Source organism: Phyllobates terribilis, unplaced genomic scaffold (genome assembly GCF_046119375.1).
Source record: "Phyllobates terribilis strain yellow unplaced genomic scaffold, ASM4611937v1 Scaffold_1274__1_contigs__length_337103, whole genome shotgun sequence".
Taxonomy (NCBI): domain Eukaryota; kingdom Metazoa; phylum Chordata; class Amphibia; order Anura; family Dendrobatidae; genus Phyllobates; species Phyllobates terribilis.
Window position 1 is genome coordinate 232,108 of NW_027364034.1, and position 16,134 is coordinate 248,241.

Below are 16,134 nucleotides of genomic sequence, written 5' to 3' on the forward strand. Positions count from 1 at the left end.
GGATCTAGAGGTTGACAACATGTCTTCTTAACAGGAGTCCAGGAGCTCATCTCCACAAATGGACTTTTCAGGATCCTTGGGTGGCTCCGTAGTTTGAAACCAATTCTGGTTATCGCTTCTCGGCCTTTTGGCTAAGATCAAGTGTAGTATCTGTTCTTATCAGTTTAATATCTGATACGTCCCCTATCTGGGGACCATATATTAAATGGATTTTTAGAACAGGTAGATGGAAAAAGAGCTTGCTCTGTCCACTCCACGCATTGACCTGGTATTGCAGTATCTCCAGGACCGGTGCACCCCTTCTTTAATGCAGTTTCTAAAATCAGAAAGAATTGAATTCAATGTTTTTTGTTCATTTTGCTTGTTTGTCGGATTTTGGGATGGACTCTTTGGCTTTGCTTTTCTTCTCCTCATTGGATTTTTCATGTTCAAAGTTGCAGAAGCCAGATTACAAGCTCATTTTGGTTCAACTTCAGCAACTGTGCATTGCATTGCCATGTAATGTGATGCAATGCTATCTTTCTAGCTCTCCCTTTTTACTTCCTTTTGGATAAACAGACATATTAGGCAAGCATTTTGGAGCTTTCACCTAAATAACTACAGGTGGTGAGATAAGCTGCACAATATAATTGACCTTTCAGTATATTGTTGCACACACACCATCTATTTAGCAAATGCCCTTGTTATCAACAGCAGCCTTTTAAACTCACCTGAGCTAACAGGTATGTGCGCTGGTTACTCTGCTGCGCTTAAAATTTCTTTTTTGGTTTGCTACAATGCCTTTTCTGAAACGTTGTCTCCTTCTGCTGGAACACTGACTTCTTTCATTTAATGCCTGCAGACTATAAAAGAGAACCCAACCCAAAAAGTTTGGTTGATTAGTCTGTGGCATTCTGTTAAACTGTTGCTTATGGCGGTCTCTGTGAGCTTCTCAGCGACATTCAGCCAGCCAGGTATCCTGCCTGCAGTAGATGGAATGTGGCAATGGAACGCTGGCTGCGCGTGTCATAATAGGCTCTGAGCCTTTATATACCTGTGCACAGCAGCAGCCACCTTCAGTCTGCTGCTGGACAGCCAGCAGCAGCAGCAGCAGGAGAGGTATGTAATCAGGAGCCCTCCTGCTAAGGGTAGACAGCTGCTCGTTCCACCCCACCCCCCGCCTTAATTGGTTCTCCTCCCTTCCAACGGTGTTGAGGCGGGTGGGAACAGCAGGGGGTGAAGGTGCTGTGTTTAAAGAGGTGGAGTTATGCAGATCTAAAACGCGTGGATTGCAGCAGCAGCAAGCCGAAAAGTGCAGGCATGTAAGGGATCTAGAGGTTGACAACATGTCTTCTTAACAGGAGTCCAGGAGCTCATCTCCACAAATGGACTTTTCAGGATCCTTGGGTGGCTCCGTAGTTTGAAACCAATTCTGGTTATCGCTTCTCGGCCTTTTGGCTAAGATCAAGTGTAGTATCTGTTCTTATCAGTTTAATATCTGATACGTCCCCTATCTGGGGACCATATATTAAATGGATTTTTAGAACAGGTAGATGGAAAAAGAGCTTGCTCTGTCCACTCCACGCATTGACCTGGTATTGCAGTATCTCCAGGACCGGTGCACCCCTTCTTTAATGCAGTTTCTAAAATCAGAAAGAATTGAATTCAATGTTTTTTGTTCATTTTGCTTGTTTGTCGGATTTTGGGATGGACTCTTTGGCTTTGCTTTTCTTCTCCTCATTGGATTTTTCATGTTCAAAGTTGCAGAAGCCAGATTACAAGCTCATTTTGGTTCAACTTCAGCAACTGTGCATTGCATTGCCATGTAATGTGATGCAATGCTATCTTTCTAGCTCTCCCTTTTTACTTCCTTTTGGATAAACAGACATATTAGGCAAGCATTTTGGAGCTTTCACCTAAATAACTACAGGTGGTGAGATAAGCTGCACAATATAATTGACCTTTCAGTATATTGTTGCACACACACCATCTATTTAGCAAATGCCCTTGTTATCAACAGCAGCCTTTTAAACTCACCTGAGCTAACAGGTATGTGCGCTGGTTACTCTGCTGCGCTTAAAATTTCTTTTTTGGTTTGCTACAATGCCTTTTCTGAAACGTTGTCTCCTTCTGCTGGAACACTGACTTCTTTCATTTAATGCCTGCAGACTATAAAAGAGAACCCAACCCAAAAAGTTTGGTTGATTAGTCTGTGGCATTCTGTTAAACTGTTGCTTATGGCGGTCTCTGTGAGCTTCTCAGCGACATTCAGCCAGCCAGGTATCCTGCCTGCAGTAGATGGAATGTGGCAATGGAACGCTGGCTGCGCGTGTCATAATAGGCTCTGAGCCTTTATATACCTGTGCACAGCAGCAGCCACCTTCAGTCTGCTGCTGGACAGCCAGCAGCAGCAGCAGCAGGAGAGGTATGTAATCAGGAGCCCTCCTGCTAAGGGTAGACAGCTGCTCGTTCCACCCCACCCCCCGCCTTAATTGGTTCTCCTCCCTTCCAACGGTGTTGAGGCGGGTGGGAACAGCAGGGGGTGAAGGTGCTGTGTTTAAAGAGGTGGAGTTATGCAGATCTAAAACGCGTGGATTGCAGCAGCAGCAAGCCGAAAAGTGCAGGCATGTAAGGGATCTAGAGGTTGACAACATGTCTTCTTAACGGGAGTCCAGGAGCTCATCTCCACAAATGGACTTTTCAGGATCCTTGGGTGGCTCCGTAGTTTGAAACCAATTCTGGTTATCGCTTCTCGGCCTTTTGGCTAAGATCAAGTGTAGTATCTGTTCTTATCAGTTTAATATCTGATACGTCCCCTATCTGGGGACCATATATTAAATGGATTTTTAGAACAGGGAGATGGAAAAAGAGCTTGCTCTGTCCACTCCACGCATTGACCTGGTATTGCAGTATCTCCAGGACCGGTGCACCCCTTCTTTAATGCAGTTTCTAAAATCAGAAAGAATTGAATTCAATGTTTTTTGTTCATTTTGCTTGTTTGTCGGATTTTGGGATGGACTCTTTGGCTTTGCTTTTCTTCTCCTCATTGGATTTTTCATGTTCAAAGTTGCAGAAGCCAGATTACAAGCTCATTTTGGTTCAACTTCAGCAACTGTGCATTGCATTGCCATGTAATGTGATGCAATGCTATCTTTCTAGCTCTCCCTTTTTACTTCCTTTTGGATAAACAGACATATTAGGCAAGCATTTTGGAGCTTTCACCTAAATAACTACAGGTGGTGAGATAAGCTGCACAATATAATTGACCTTTCAGTATATTGTTGCACACACACCATCTATTTAGCAAATGCCCTTGTTATCAACAGCAGCCTTTTAAACTCACCTGAGCTAACAGGTATGTGCGCTGGTTACTCTGCTGCGCTTAAAATTTCTTTTTTGGTTTGCTACAATGCCTTTTCTGAAACGTTGTCTCCTTCTGCTGGAACACTGACTTCTTTCATTTAATGCCTGCAGACTATAAAAGAGAACCCAACCCAAAAAGTTTGGTTGATTAGTCTGTGGCATTCTGTTAAACTGTTGCTTATGGCGGTCTCTGTGAGCTTCTCAGCGACATTCAGCCAGCCAGGTATCCTGCCTGCAGTAGATGGAATGTGGCAATGGAACGCTGGCTGCGCGTGTCATAATAGGCTCTGAGCCTTTATATACCTGTGCACAGCAGCAGCCACCTTCAGTCTGCTGCTGGACAGCCAGCAGCAGCAGCAGCAGGAGAGGTATGTAATCAGGAGCCCTCCTGCTAAGGGTAGACAGCTGCTCGTTCCACCCCACCCCCCGCCTTAATTGGTTCTCCTCCCTTCCAACGGTGTTGAGGCGGGTGGGAACAGCAGGGGGTGAAGGTGCTGTGTTTAAAGAGGTGGAGTTATGCAGATCTAAAACGCGTGGATTGCAGCAGCAGCAAGCCGAAAAGTGCAGGCATGTAAGGGATCTAGAGGTTGACAACATGTCTTCTTAACGGGAGTCCAGGAGCTCATCTCCACAAATGGACTTTTCAGGATCCTTGGGTGGCTCCGTAGTTTGAAACCAATTCTGGTTATCGCTTCTCGGCCTTTTGGCTAAGATCAAGTGTAGTATCTGTTCTTATCAGTTTAATATCTGATACGTCCCCTATCTGGGGACCATATATTAAATGGATTTTTAGAACAGGGAGATGGAAAAAGAGCTTGCTCTGTCCACTCCACGCATTGACCTGGTATTGCAGTATCTCCAGGACCGGTGCACCCCTTCTTTAATGCAGTTTCTAAAATCAGAAAGAATTGAATTCAATGTTTTTTGTTCATTTTGCTTGTTTGTCGGATTTTGGGATGGACTCTTTGGCTTTGCTTTTCTTCTCCTCATTGGATTTTTCATGTTCAAAGTTGCAGAAGCCAGATTACAAGCTCATTTTGGTTCAACTTCAGCAACTGTGCATTGCATTGCCATGTAATGTGATGCAATGCTATCTTTCTAGCTCTCCCTTTTTACTTCCTTTTGGATAAACAGACATATTAGGCAAGCATTTTGGAGCTTTCACCTAAATAACTACAGGTGGTGAGATAAGCTGCACAATATAATTGACCTTTCAGTATATTGTTGCACACACACCATCTATTTAGCAAATGCCCTTGTTATCAACAGCAGCCTTTTAAACTCACCTGAGCTAACAGGTATGTGCGCTGGTTACTCTGCTGCGCTTAAAATTTCTTTTTTGGTTTGCTACAATGCCTTTTCTGAAACGTTGTCTCCTTCTGCTGGAACACTGACTTCTTTCATTTAATGCCTGCAGACTATAAAAGAGAACCCAACCCAAAAAGTTTGGTTGATTAGTCTGTGGCATTCTGTTAAACTGTTGCTTATGGCGGTCTCTGTGAGCTTCTCAGCGACATTCAGCCAGCCAGGTATCCTGCCTGCAGTAGATGGAATGTGGCAATGGAACGCTGGCTGCGCGTGTCATAATAGGCTCTGAGCCTTTATATACCTGTGCACAGCAGCAGCCACCTTCAGTCTGCTGCTGGACAGCCAGCAGCAGCAGCAGCAGGAGAGGTATGTAATCAGGAGCCCTCCTGCTAAGGGTAGACAGCTGCTCGTTCCACCCCACCCCCCGCCTTAATTGGTTCTCCTCCCTTCCAACGGTGTTGAGGCGGGTGGGAACAGCAGGGGGTGAAGGTGCTGTGTTTAAAGAGGTGGAGTTATGCAGATCTAAAACGCGTGGATTGCAGCAGCAGCAAGCCGAAAAGTGCAGGCATGTAAGGGATCTAGAGGTTGACAACATGTCTTCTTAACGGGAGTCCAGGAGCTCATCTCCACAAATGGACTTTTCAGGATCCTTGGGTGGCTCCGTAGTTTGAAACCAATTCTGGTTATCGCTTCTCGGCCTTTTGGCTAAGATCAAGTGTAGTATCTGTTCTTATCAGTTTAATATCTGATACGTCCCCTATCTGGGGACCATATATTAAATGGATTTTTAGAACAGGGAGATGGAAAAAGAGCTTGCTCTGTCCACTCCACGCATTGACCTGGTATTGCAGTATCTCCAGGACCGGTGCACCCCTTCTTTAATGCAGTTTCTAAAATCAGAAAGAATTGAATTCAATGTTTTTTGTTCATTTTGCTTGTTTGTCGGATTTTGGGATGGACTCTTTGGCTTTGCTTTTCTTCTCCTCATTGGATTTTTCATGTTCAAAGTTGCAGAAGCCAGATTACAAGCTCATTTTGGTTCAACTTCAGCAACTGTGCATTGCATTGCCATGTAATGTGATGCAATGCTATCTTTCTAGCTCTCCCTTTTTACTTCCTTTTGGATAAACAGACATATTAGGCAAGCATTTTGGAGCTTTCACCTAAATAACTACAGGTGGTGAGATAAGCTGCACAATATAATTGACCTTTCAGTATATTGTTGCACACACACCATCTATTTAGCAAATGCCCTTGTTATCAACAGCAGCCTTTTAAACTCACCTGAGCTAACAGGTATGTGCGCTGGTTACTCTGCTGCGCTTAAAATTTCTTTTTTGGTTTGCTACAATGCCTTTTCTGAAACGTTGTCTCCTTCTGCTGGAACACTGACTTCTTTCATTTAATGCCTGCAGACTATAAAAGAGAACCCAACCCAAAAAGTTTGGTTGATTAGTCTGTGGCATTCTGTTAAACTGTTGCTTATGGCGGTCTCTGTGAGCTTCTCAGCGACATTCAGCCAGCCAGGTATCCTGCCTGCAGTAGATGGAATGTGGCAATGGAACGCTGGCTGCGCGTGTCATAATAGGCTCTGAGCCTTTATATACCTGTGCACAGCAGCAGCCACCTTCAGTCTGCTGCTGGACAGCCAGCAGCAGCAGCAGCAGGAGAGGTATGTAATCAGGAGCCCTCCTGCTAAGGGTAGACAGCTGCTCGTTCCACCCCACCCCCCGCCTTAATTGGTTCTCCTCCCTTCCAACGGTGTTGAGGCGGGTGGGAACAGCAGGGGGTGAAGGTGCTGTGTTTAAAGAGGTGGAGTTATGCAGATCTAAAACGCGTGGATTGCAGCAGCAGCAAGCCGAAAAGTGCAGGCATGTAAGGGATCTAGAGGTTGACAACATGTCTTCTTAACGGGAGTCCAGGAGCTCATCTCCACAAATGGACTTTTCAGGATCCTTGGGTGGCTCCGTAGTTTGAAACCAATTCTGGTTATCGCTTCTCGGCCTTTTGGCTAAGATCAAGTGTAGTATCTGTTCTTATCAGTTTAATATCTGATACGTCCCCTATCTGGGGACCATATATTAAATGGATTTTTAGAACAGGGAGATGGAAAAAGAGCTTGCTCTGTCCACTCCACGCATTGACCTGGTATTGCAGTATCTCCAGGACCGGTGCACCCCTTCTTTAATGCAGTTTCTAAAATCAGAAAGAATTGAATTCAATGTTTTTTGTTCATTTTGCTTGTTTGTCGGATTTTGGGATGGACTCTTTGGCTTTGCTTTTCTTCTCCTCATTGGATTTTTCATGTTCAAAGTTGCAGAAGCCAGATTACAAGCTCATTTTGGTTCAACTTCAGCAACTGTGCATTGCATTGCCATGTAATGTGATGCAATGCTATCTTTCTAGCTCTCCCTTTTTACTTCCTTTTGGATAAACAGACATATTAGGCAAGCATTTTGGAGCTTTCACCTAAATAACTACAGGTGGTGAGATAAGCTGCACAATATAATTGACCTTTCAGTATATTGTTGCACACACACCATCTATTTAGCAAATGCCCTTGTTATCAACAGCAGCCTTTTAAACTCACCTGAGCTAACAGGTATGTGCGCTGGTTACTCTGCTGCGCTTAAAATTTCTTTTTTGGTTTGCTACAATGCCTTTTCTGAAACGTTGTCTCCTTCTGCTGGAACACTGACTTCTTTCATTTAATGCCTGCAGACTATAAAAGAGAACCCAACCCAAAAAGTTTGGTTGATTAGTCTGTGGCATTCTGTTAAACTGTTGCTTATGGCGGTCTCTGTGAGCTTCTCAGCAACATTCAGCCAGCCAGGTATCCTGCCTGCAGTAGATGGAATGTGGCAATGGAACGCTGGCTGCGCGTGTCATGATAGGATCTGAGCCTTTATATACCTGTGCACAGCAGCAGCCACCTTCAGTCTGCTGCTGGACAGCCAGCAGCAGCAGCAGCAGGAGAGGTATGTAATCAGGAGCCCTCCTGCTAAGGGTAGACAGCTGCTCGTTCCACCCCACCCCTAGCCTTAATTGGTTCTCCTCCCTTCCAGCGGTGTTGAGGCGGGTGGGAACAGCAGGGGGTGAAGGTGCTGTGTTTAAAGAGGTGGAGTTATGCAGATCTAAAACGCGTGGATTGCAGCAGCAGCAAGCCGAAAAGTGCAGGCATGTAAGGGATCTAGAGGTTGACAACATGTCTTCTTAACAGGAGTCCAGGAGCTCATCTCCACAAATGGACTTTTCAGGATCCTTGGGTCGCTCCGTAGTTTGAAACCAATTCTGGTTATCGCTTCTCGGCCTTTTGGCTAAGATCAAGTGTAGTATCTGTTCTTATCAGTTTAATATCTGATACGTCCCCTATCTGGGGACCATATATTAAATGGATTTTTAGAACAGGTAGATGGAAAAAGAGCTTGCTCTGTCCACTCCACGCATTGACCTGGTATTGCAGTATCTCCAGGACCGGTGCACCCCTTCTTTAATGCAGTTTCTAAAATCAGAAAGAATTGAATTCAATGTTTTTTGTTCATTTTGCTTGTTTGTCGGATTTTGGGATGGACTCTTTGGCTTTGCTTTTCTTCTCCTCATTGGATTTTTCATGTTCAAAGTTGCAGAAGCCAGATTACAAGCTCATTTTGGTTCAACTTCAGCAACTGTGCATTGCATTGCCATGTAATGTGATGCAATGCTATCTTTCTAGCTCTCCCTTTTTACTTCCTTTTGGATAAACAGACATATTAGGCAAGCATTTTGGAGCTTTCACCTAAATAACTACAGGTGGTGAGATAAGCTGCACAATATAATTGACCTTTCAGTATATTGTTGCACACACACCATCTATTTAGCAAATGCCCTTGTTATCAACAGCAGCCTTTTAAACTCACCTGAGCTAACAGGTATGTGCGCTGGTTACTCTGCTGCGCTTAAAATTTCTTTTTTGGTTTGCTACAATGCCTTTTCTGAAACGTTGTCTCCTTCTGCTGGAACACTGACTTCTTTCATTTAATGCCTGCAGACTATAAAAGAGAACCCAACCCAAAAAGTTTGGTTGATTAGTCTGTGGCATTCTGTTAAACTGTTGCTTATGGCGGTCTCTGTGAGCTTCTCAGCGACATTCAGCCAGCCAGGTATCCTGCCTGCAGTAGATGGAATGTGGCAATGGAACGCTGGCTGCGCGTGTCATAATAGGCTCTGAGCCTTTATATACCTGTGCACAGCAGCAGCCACCTTCAGTCTGCTGCTGGACAGCCAGCAGCAGCAGCAGCAGGAGAGGTATGTAATCAGGAGCCCTCCTGCTAAGGGTAGACAGCTGCTCGTTCCACCCCACCCCCCGCCTTAATTGGTTCTCCTCCCTTCCAACGGTGTTGAGGCGGGTGGGAACAGCAGGGGGTGAAGGTGCTGTGTTTAAAGAGGTGGAGTTATGCAGATCTAAAACGCGTGGATTGCAGCAGCAGCAAGCTGAAAAGTGCAGGCATGTAAGGGATCTAGAGGTTGACAACATGTCTTCTTAACGGGAGTCCAGGAGCTCATCTCCACAAATGGACTTTTCAGGATCCTTGGGTGGCTCCGTAGTTTGAAACCAATTCTGGTTATCGCTTCTCGGCCTTTTGGCTAAGATCAAGTGTAGTATCTGTTCTTATCAGTTTAATATCTGATACGTCCCCTATCTGGGGACCATATATTAAATGGATTTTTAGAACAGGGAGATGGAAAAAGAGCTTGCTCTGTCCACTCCACGCATTGACCTGGTATTGCAGTATCTCCAGGACCGGTGCACCCCTTCTTTAATGCAGTTTCTAAAATCAGAAAGAATTGAATTCAATGTTTTTTGTTCATTTTGCTTGTTTGTCGGATTTTGGGATGGACTCTTTGGCTTTGCTTTTCTTCTCCTCATTGGATTTTTCATGTTCAAAGTTGCAGAAGCCAGATTACAAGCTCATTTTAGTTCAACTTCAGCAACTGTGCATTGCATTGCCATGTAATGTGATGCAATGCTATCTTTCTAGCTCTCCCTTTTTACTTCCTTTTGGATAAACAGACATATTAGGCAAGCATTTTGGAGCTTTCACCTAAATAACTACAGGTGGTGAGATAAGCTGCACAATATAATTGACCTTTCAGTATATTGTTGCACACACACCATCTATTTAGCAAATGCCCTTGTTATCAACAGCAGCCTTTTAAACTCACCTGAGCTAACAGGTATGTGCGCTGGTTACTCTGCTGCGCTTAAAATTTCTTTTTTGGTTTGCTACAATGCCTTTTCTGAAACGTTGTCTCCTTCTGCTGGAACACTGACTTCTTTCATTTAATGCCTGCAGACTATAAAAGAGAACCCAACCCAAAAAGTTTGGTTGATTAGTCTGTGGCATTCTGTTAAACTGTTGCTTATGGCGGTCTCTGTGAGCTTCTCAGCGACATTCAGCCAGCCAGGTATCCTGCCTGCAGTAGATGGAATGTGGCAATGGAACGCTGGCTGCGCGTGTCATAATAGGCTCTGAGCCTTTATATACCTGTGCACAGCAGCAGCCACCTTCAGTCTGCTGCTGGACAGCCAGCAGCAGCAGCAGCAGGAGAGGTATGTAATCAGGAGCCCTCCTGCTAAGGGTAGACAGCTGCTCGTTCCACCCCACCCCCCGCCTTAATTGGTTCTCCTCCCTTCCAACGGTGTTGAGGCGGGTGGGAACAGCAGGGGGTGAAGGTGCTGTGTTTAAAGAGGTGGAGTTATGCAGATCTAAAACGCGTGGATTGCAGCAGCAGCAAGCCGAAAAGTGCAGGCATGTAAGGGATCTAGAGGTTGACAACATGTCTTCTTAACGGGAGTCCAGGAGCTCATCTCCACAAATGGACTTTTCAGGATCCTTGGGTGGCTCCGTAGTTTGAAACCAATTCTGGTTATCGCTTCTCGGCCTTTTGGCTAAGATCAAGTGTAGTATCTGTTCTTATCAGTTTAATATCTGATACGTCCCCTATCTGGGGACCATATATTAAATGGATTTTTAGAACAGGGAGATGGAAAAAGAGCTTGCTCTGTCCACTCCACGCATTGACCTGGTATTGCAGTATCTCCAGGACCGGTGCACCCCTTCTTTAATGCAGTTTCTAAAATCAGAAAGAATTGAATTCAATGTTTTTTGTTCATTTTGCTTGTTTGTCGGATTTTGGGATGGACTCTTTGGCTTTGCTTTTCTTCTCCTCATTGGATTTTTCATGTTCAAAGTTGCAGAAGCCAGATTACAAGCTCATTTTGGTTCAACTTCAGCAACTGTGCATTGCATTGCCATGTAATGTGATGCAATGCTATCTTTCTAGCTCTCCCTTTTTACTTCCTTTTGGATAAACAGACATATTAGGCAAGCATTTTGGAGCTTTCACCTAAATAACTACAGGTGGTGAGATAAGCTGCACAATATAATTGACCTTTCAGTATATTGTTGCACACACACCATCTATTTAGCAAATGCCCTTGTTATCAACAGCAGCCTTTTAAACTCACCTGAGCTAACAGGTATGTGCGCTGGTTACTCTGCTGCGCTTAAAATTTCTTTTTTGGTTTGCTACAATGCCTTTTCTGAAACGTTGTCTCCTTCTGCTGGAACACTGACTTCTTTCATTTAATGCCTGCAGACTATAAAAGAGAACCCAACCCAAAAAGTTTGGTTGATTAGTCTGTGGCATTCTGTTAAACTGTTGCTTATGGCGGTCTCTGTGAGCTTCTCAGCGACATTCAGCCAGCCAGGTATCCTGCCTGCAGTAGATGGAATGTGGCAATGGAACGCTGGCTGCGCGTGTCATAATAGGCTCTGAGCCTTTATATACCTGTGCACAGCAGCAGCCACCTTCAGTCTGCTGCTGGACAGCCAGCAGCAGCAGCAGCAGGAGAGGTATGTAATCAGGAGCCCTCCTGCTAAGGGTAGACAGCTGCTCGTTCCACCCCACCCCCCGCCTTAATTGGTTCTCCTCCCTTCCAACGGTGTTGAGGCGGGTGGGAACAGCAGGGGGTGAAGGTGCTGTGTTTAAAGAGGTGGAGTTATGCAGATCTAAAACGCGTGGATTGCAGCAGCAGCAAGCCGAAAAGTGCAGGCATGTAAGGGATCTAGAGGTTGACAACATGTCTTCTTAACGGGAGTCCAGGAGCTCATCTCCACAAATGGACTTTTCAGGATCCTTGGGTGGCTCCGTAGTTTGAAACCAATTCTGGTTATCGCTTCTCGGCCTTTTGGCTAAGATCAAGTGTAGTATCTGTTCTTATCAGTTTAATATCTGATACGTCCCCTATCTGGGGACCATATATTAAATGGATTTTTAGAACAGGGAGATGGAAAAAGAGCTTGCTCTGTCCACTCCACGCATTGACCTGGTATTGCAGTATCTCCAGGACCGGTGCACCCCTTCTTTAATGCAGTTTCTAAAATCAGAAAGAATTGAATTCAATGTTTTTTGTTCATTTTGCTTGTTTGTCGGATTTTGGGATGGACTCTTTGGCTTTGCTTTTCTTCTCCTCATTGGATTTTTCATGTTCAAAGTTGCAGAAGCCAGATTACAAGCTCATTTTAGTTCAACTTCAGCAACTGTGCATTGCATTGCCATGTAATGTGATGCAATGCTATCTTTCTAGCTCTCCCTTTTTACTTCCTTTTGGATAAACAGACATATTAGGCAAGCATTTTGGAGCTTTCACCTAAATAACTACAGGTGGTGAGATAAGCTGCACAATATAATTGACCTTTCAGTATATTGTTGCACACACACCATCTATTTAGCAAATGCCCTTGTTATCAACAGCAGCCTTTTAAACTCACCTGAGCTAACAGGTATGTGCGCTGGTTACTCTGCTGCGCTTAAAATTTCTTTTTTGGTTTGCTACAATGCCTTTTCTGAAACGTTGTCTCCTTCTGCTGGAACACTGACTTCTTTCATTTAATGCCTGCAGACTATAAAAGAGAACCCAACCCAAAAAGTTTGGTTGATTAGTCTGTGGCATTCTGTTAAACTGTTGCTTATGGCGGTCTCTGTGAGCTTCTCAGCGACATTCAGCCAGCCAGGTATCCTGCCTGCAGTAGATGGAATGTGGCAATGGAACGCTGGCTGCGCGTGTCATAATAGGCTCTGAGCCTTTATATACCTGTGCACAGCAGCAGCCACCTTCAGTCTGCTGCTGGACAGCCAGCAGCAGCAGCAGCAGGAGAGGTATGTAATCAGGAGCCCTCCTGCTAAGGGTAGACAGCTGCTCGTTCCACCCCACCCCCCGCCTTAATTGGTTCTCCTCCCTTCCAACGGTGTTGAGGCGGGTGGGAACAGCAGGGGGTGAAGGTGCTGTGTTTAAAGAGGTGGAGTTATGCAGATCTAAAACGCGTGGATTGCAGCAGCAGCAAGCCGAAAAGTGCAGGCATGTAAGGGATCTAGAGGTTGACAACATGTCTTCTTAACGGGAGTCCAGGAGCTCATCTCCACAAATGGACTTTTCAGGATCCTTGGGTGGCTCCGTAGTTTGAAACCAATTCTGGTTATCGCTTCTCGGCCTTTTGGCTAAGATCAAGTGTAGTATCTGTTCTTATCAGTTTAATATCTGATACGTCCCCTATCTGGGGACCATATATTAAATGGATTTTTAGAACAGGGAGATGGAAAAAGAGCTTGCTCTGTCCACTCCACGCATTGACCTGGTATTGCAGTATCTCCAGGACCGGTGCACCCCTTCTTTAATGCAGTTTCTAAAATCAGAAAGAATTGAATTCAATGTTTTTTGTTCATTTTGCTTGTTTGTCGGATTTTGGGATGGACTCTTTGGCTTTGCTTTTCTTCTCCTCATTGGATTTTTCATGTTCAAAGTTGCAGAAGCCAGATTACAAGCTCATTTTGGTTCAACTTCAGCAACTGTGCATTGCATTGCCATGTAATGTGATGCAATGCTATCTTTCTAGCTCTCCCTTTTTACTTCCTTTTGGATAAACAGACATATTAGGCAAGCATTTTGGAGCTTTCACCTAAATAACTACAGGTGGTGAGATAAGCTGCACAATATAATTGACCTTTCAGTATATTGTTGCACACACACCATCTATTTAGCAAATGCCCTTGTTATCAACAGCAGCCTTTTAAACTCACCTGAGCTAACAGGTATGTGCGCTGGTTACTCTGCTGCGCTTAAAATTTCTTTTTTGGTTTGCTACAATGCCTTTTCTGAAATGTTGTCTCCTTCTGCTGGAACACTGACTTCTTTCATTTAATGCCTGCAGACTATAAAAGAGAACCCAACCCAAAAAGTTTGGTTGATTAGTCTGTGGCATTCTGTTAAACTGTTGCTTATGGCGGTCTCTGTGAGCTTCTCAGCGACATTCAGCCAGCCAGGTATCCTGCCTGCAGTAGATGGAATGTGGCAATGGAACGCTGGCTGCGCGTGTCATAATAGGCTCTGAGCCTTTATATACCTGTGCACAGCAGCAGCCACCTTCAGTCTGCTGCTGGACAGCCAGCAGCAGCAGCAGCAGGAGAGGTATGTAATCAGGAGCCCTCCTGCTAAGGGTAGACAGCTGCTCGTTCCACCCCACCCCCCGCCTTAATTGGTTCTCCTCCCTTCCAACGGTGTTGAGGCGGGTGGGAACAGCAGGGGGTGAAGGTGCTGTGTTTAAAGAGGTGGAGTTATGCAGATCTAAAACGCGTGGATTGCAGCAGCAGCAAGCCGAAAAGTGCAGGCATGTAAGGGATCTAGAGGTTGACAACATGTCTTCTTAACGGGAGTCCAGGAGCTCATTTCCACAAATGGACTTTTCAGGATCCTTGGGTGGCTCCGTAGTTTGAAACCAATTCTGGTTATCGCTTCTCGGCCTTTTGGCTAAGATCAAGTGTAGTATCTGTTCTTATCAGTTTAATATCTGATACGTCCCCTATCTGGGGACCATATATTAAATGGATTTTTAGAACAGGGAGATGGAAAAAGAGCTTGCTCTGTCCACTCCACGCATTGACCTGGTATTGCAGTATCTCCAGGACCGGTGCACCCCTTCTTTAATGCAGTTTCTAAAATCAGAAAGAATTGAATTCAATGTTTTTTGTTCATTTTGCTTGTTTGTCGGATTTTGGGATGGACTGTTTGGCTTTGCTTTTCTTCTCCTCATTGGATTTTTCATGTTCAAAGTTGCAGAAGCCAGATTACAAGCTCATTTTGGTTCAACTTCAGCAACTGTGCATTGCATTGCCATGTAATGTGATGCAATGCTATCTTTCTAGCTCTCCCTTTTTACTTCCTTTTGGATAAACAGACATATTAGGCAAGCATTTTGGAGCTTTCACCTAAATAACTACAGGTGGTGAGATAAGCTGCACAATATAATTGACCTTTCAGTATATTGTTGCACACACACCATCTATTTAGCAAATGTCCTTGTTATCAACAGCAGCCTTTTAAACTCACCTGAGCTAACAGGTATGTGCGCTGGTTACTCTGCTGCGCTTAAAATTTCTTTTTTGGTTTGCTACAATGCCTTTTCTGAAACGTTGTCTCCTTCTGCTGGAACACTGACTTCTTTCATTTAATGCCTGCAGACTATAAAAGAGAACCCAACCCAAAAAGTTTGGTTGATTAGTCTGTGGCATTCTGTTAAACTGTTGCTTATGGCGGTCTCTGTGAGCTTCTCAGCGACATTCAGCCAGCCAGGTATCCTGCCTGCAGTAGATGGAATGTGGCAATGGAACGCTGGCTGCGCGTGTCATAATAGGCTCTGAGCCTTTATATACCTGTGCACAGCAGCAGCCACCTTCAGTCTGCTGCTGGACAGCCAGCAGCAGCAGCAGCAGGAGAGGTATGTAATCAGGAGCCCTCCTGCTAAGGGTAGACAGCTGCTCGTTCCACCCCACCCCCCGCCTTAATTGGTTCTCCTCCCTTCCAACGGTGTTGAGGCGGGTGGGAACAGCAGGGGGTGAAGGTGCTGTGTTTAAAGAGGTGGAGTTATGCAGATCTAAAACGCGTGGATTGCAGCAGCAGCAAGCCGAAAAGTGCAGGCATGTAAGGGATCTAGAGGTTGACAACATGTCTTCTTAACGGGAGTCCAGGAGCTCATCTCCACAAATGGACTTTTCAGGATCCTTGGGTGGCTCCGTAGTTTGAAACCAATTCTGGTTATCGCTTCTCGGCCTTTTGGCTAAGATCAAGTGTAGTATCTGTTCTTATCAGTTTAATATCTGATACGTCCCCTATCTGGGGACCATATATTAAATGGATTTTTAGAACAGGGAGATGGAAAAAGAGCTTGCTCTGTCCACTCCACGCATTGACCTGGTATTGCAGTATCTCCAGGACCGGTGCACCCCTTCTTTAATGCAGTTTCTAAAATCAGAAAGAATTGAATTCAATGTTTTTTTGTTCATTTTGCTTGTTTGTCGGATTTTGGGATGGACTGTTTGGCTTTGCTTTTCTTCTCCTCATTGGATTTTTCATGTTCAAAGTTGCAGAAGCCAGATTACAAGCTCATT

General features: G+C 44.8%; 13 non-coding genes across 13 annotated transcripts; all 13 read left to right on the forward strand.

The window, feature by feature from the left end:
- Window positions 1-111: 111 nt before the first annotated feature.
- On the forward strand, window positions 112-302 carry LOC141243978 (U2 spliceosomal RNA). The gene has a single exon (XR_012307988.1). It is a non-coding gene; the product is annotated as a U2 spliceosomal RNA (small nuclear RNA).
- A 1,115-nt stretch (window positions 303-1,417) lies between these two features.
- Window positions 1,418-1,608, forward strand: LOC141243979 (U2 spliceosomal RNA). Its single transcript, XR_012307989.1, has one exon. It is a non-coding gene; the product is annotated as a U2 spliceosomal RNA (small nuclear RNA).
- A 1,115-nt stretch (window positions 1,609-2,723) lies between these two features.
- LOC141243891 (U2 spliceosomal RNA) lies at window positions 2,724-2,914 on the forward strand. The gene has a single exon (XR_012307906.1). It is a non-coding gene; the product is annotated as a U2 spliceosomal RNA (small nuclear RNA).
- A 1,115-nt stretch (window positions 2,915-4,029) lies between these two features.
- On the forward strand, window positions 4,030-4,220 carry LOC141243892 (U2 spliceosomal RNA). Its single transcript, XR_012307907.1, has one exon. It is a non-coding gene; the product is annotated as a U2 spliceosomal RNA (small nuclear RNA).
- A 1,115-nt stretch (window positions 4,221-5,335) lies between these two features.
- On the forward strand, window positions 5,336-5,526 carry LOC141243893 (U2 spliceosomal RNA). The gene has a single exon (XR_012307908.1). It is a non-coding gene; the product is annotated as a U2 spliceosomal RNA (small nuclear RNA).
- A 1,115-nt stretch (window positions 5,527-6,641) lies between these two features.
- Window positions 6,642-6,832, forward strand: LOC141243894 (U2 spliceosomal RNA). The gene has a single exon (XR_012307909.1). It is a non-coding gene; the product is annotated as a U2 spliceosomal RNA (small nuclear RNA).
- A 1,115-nt stretch (window positions 6,833-7,947) lies between these two features.
- LOC141243980 (U2 spliceosomal RNA) lies at window positions 7,948-8,138 on the forward strand. Its single transcript, XR_012307990.1, has one exon. It is a non-coding gene; the product is annotated as a U2 spliceosomal RNA (small nuclear RNA).
- A 1,115-nt stretch (window positions 8,139-9,253) lies between these two features.
- On the forward strand, window positions 9,254-9,444 carry LOC141243895 (U2 spliceosomal RNA). The gene has a single exon (XR_012307910.1). It is a non-coding gene; the product is annotated as a U2 spliceosomal RNA (small nuclear RNA).
- A 1,115-nt stretch (window positions 9,445-10,559) lies between these two features.
- Window positions 10,560-10,750, forward strand: LOC141243896 (U2 spliceosomal RNA). Its single transcript, XR_012307911.1, has one exon. It is a non-coding gene; the product is annotated as a U2 spliceosomal RNA (small nuclear RNA).
- A 1,115-nt stretch (window positions 10,751-11,865) lies between these two features.
- LOC141243897 (U2 spliceosomal RNA) lies at window positions 11,866-12,056 on the forward strand. The gene has a single exon (XR_012307912.1). It is a non-coding gene; the product is annotated as a U2 spliceosomal RNA (small nuclear RNA).
- Window positions 12,057-13,171: 1,115 nt separating this feature from the next.
- LOC141243898 (U2 spliceosomal RNA) lies at window positions 13,172-13,362 on the forward strand. Its single transcript, XR_012307913.1, has one exon. It is a non-coding gene; the product is annotated as a U2 spliceosomal RNA (small nuclear RNA).
- Window positions 13,363-14,477: 1,115 nt separating this feature from the next.
- On the forward strand, window positions 14,478-14,668 carry LOC141243899 (U2 spliceosomal RNA). Its single transcript, XR_012307914.1, has one exon. It is a non-coding gene; the product is annotated as a U2 spliceosomal RNA (small nuclear RNA).
- A 1,115-nt stretch (window positions 14,669-15,783) lies between these two features.
- LOC141243900 (U2 spliceosomal RNA) lies at window positions 15,784-15,974 on the forward strand. Its single transcript, XR_012307915.1, has one exon. It is a non-coding gene; the product is annotated as a U2 spliceosomal RNA (small nuclear RNA).
- Window positions 15,975-16,134: the final 160 nt, after the last annotated feature.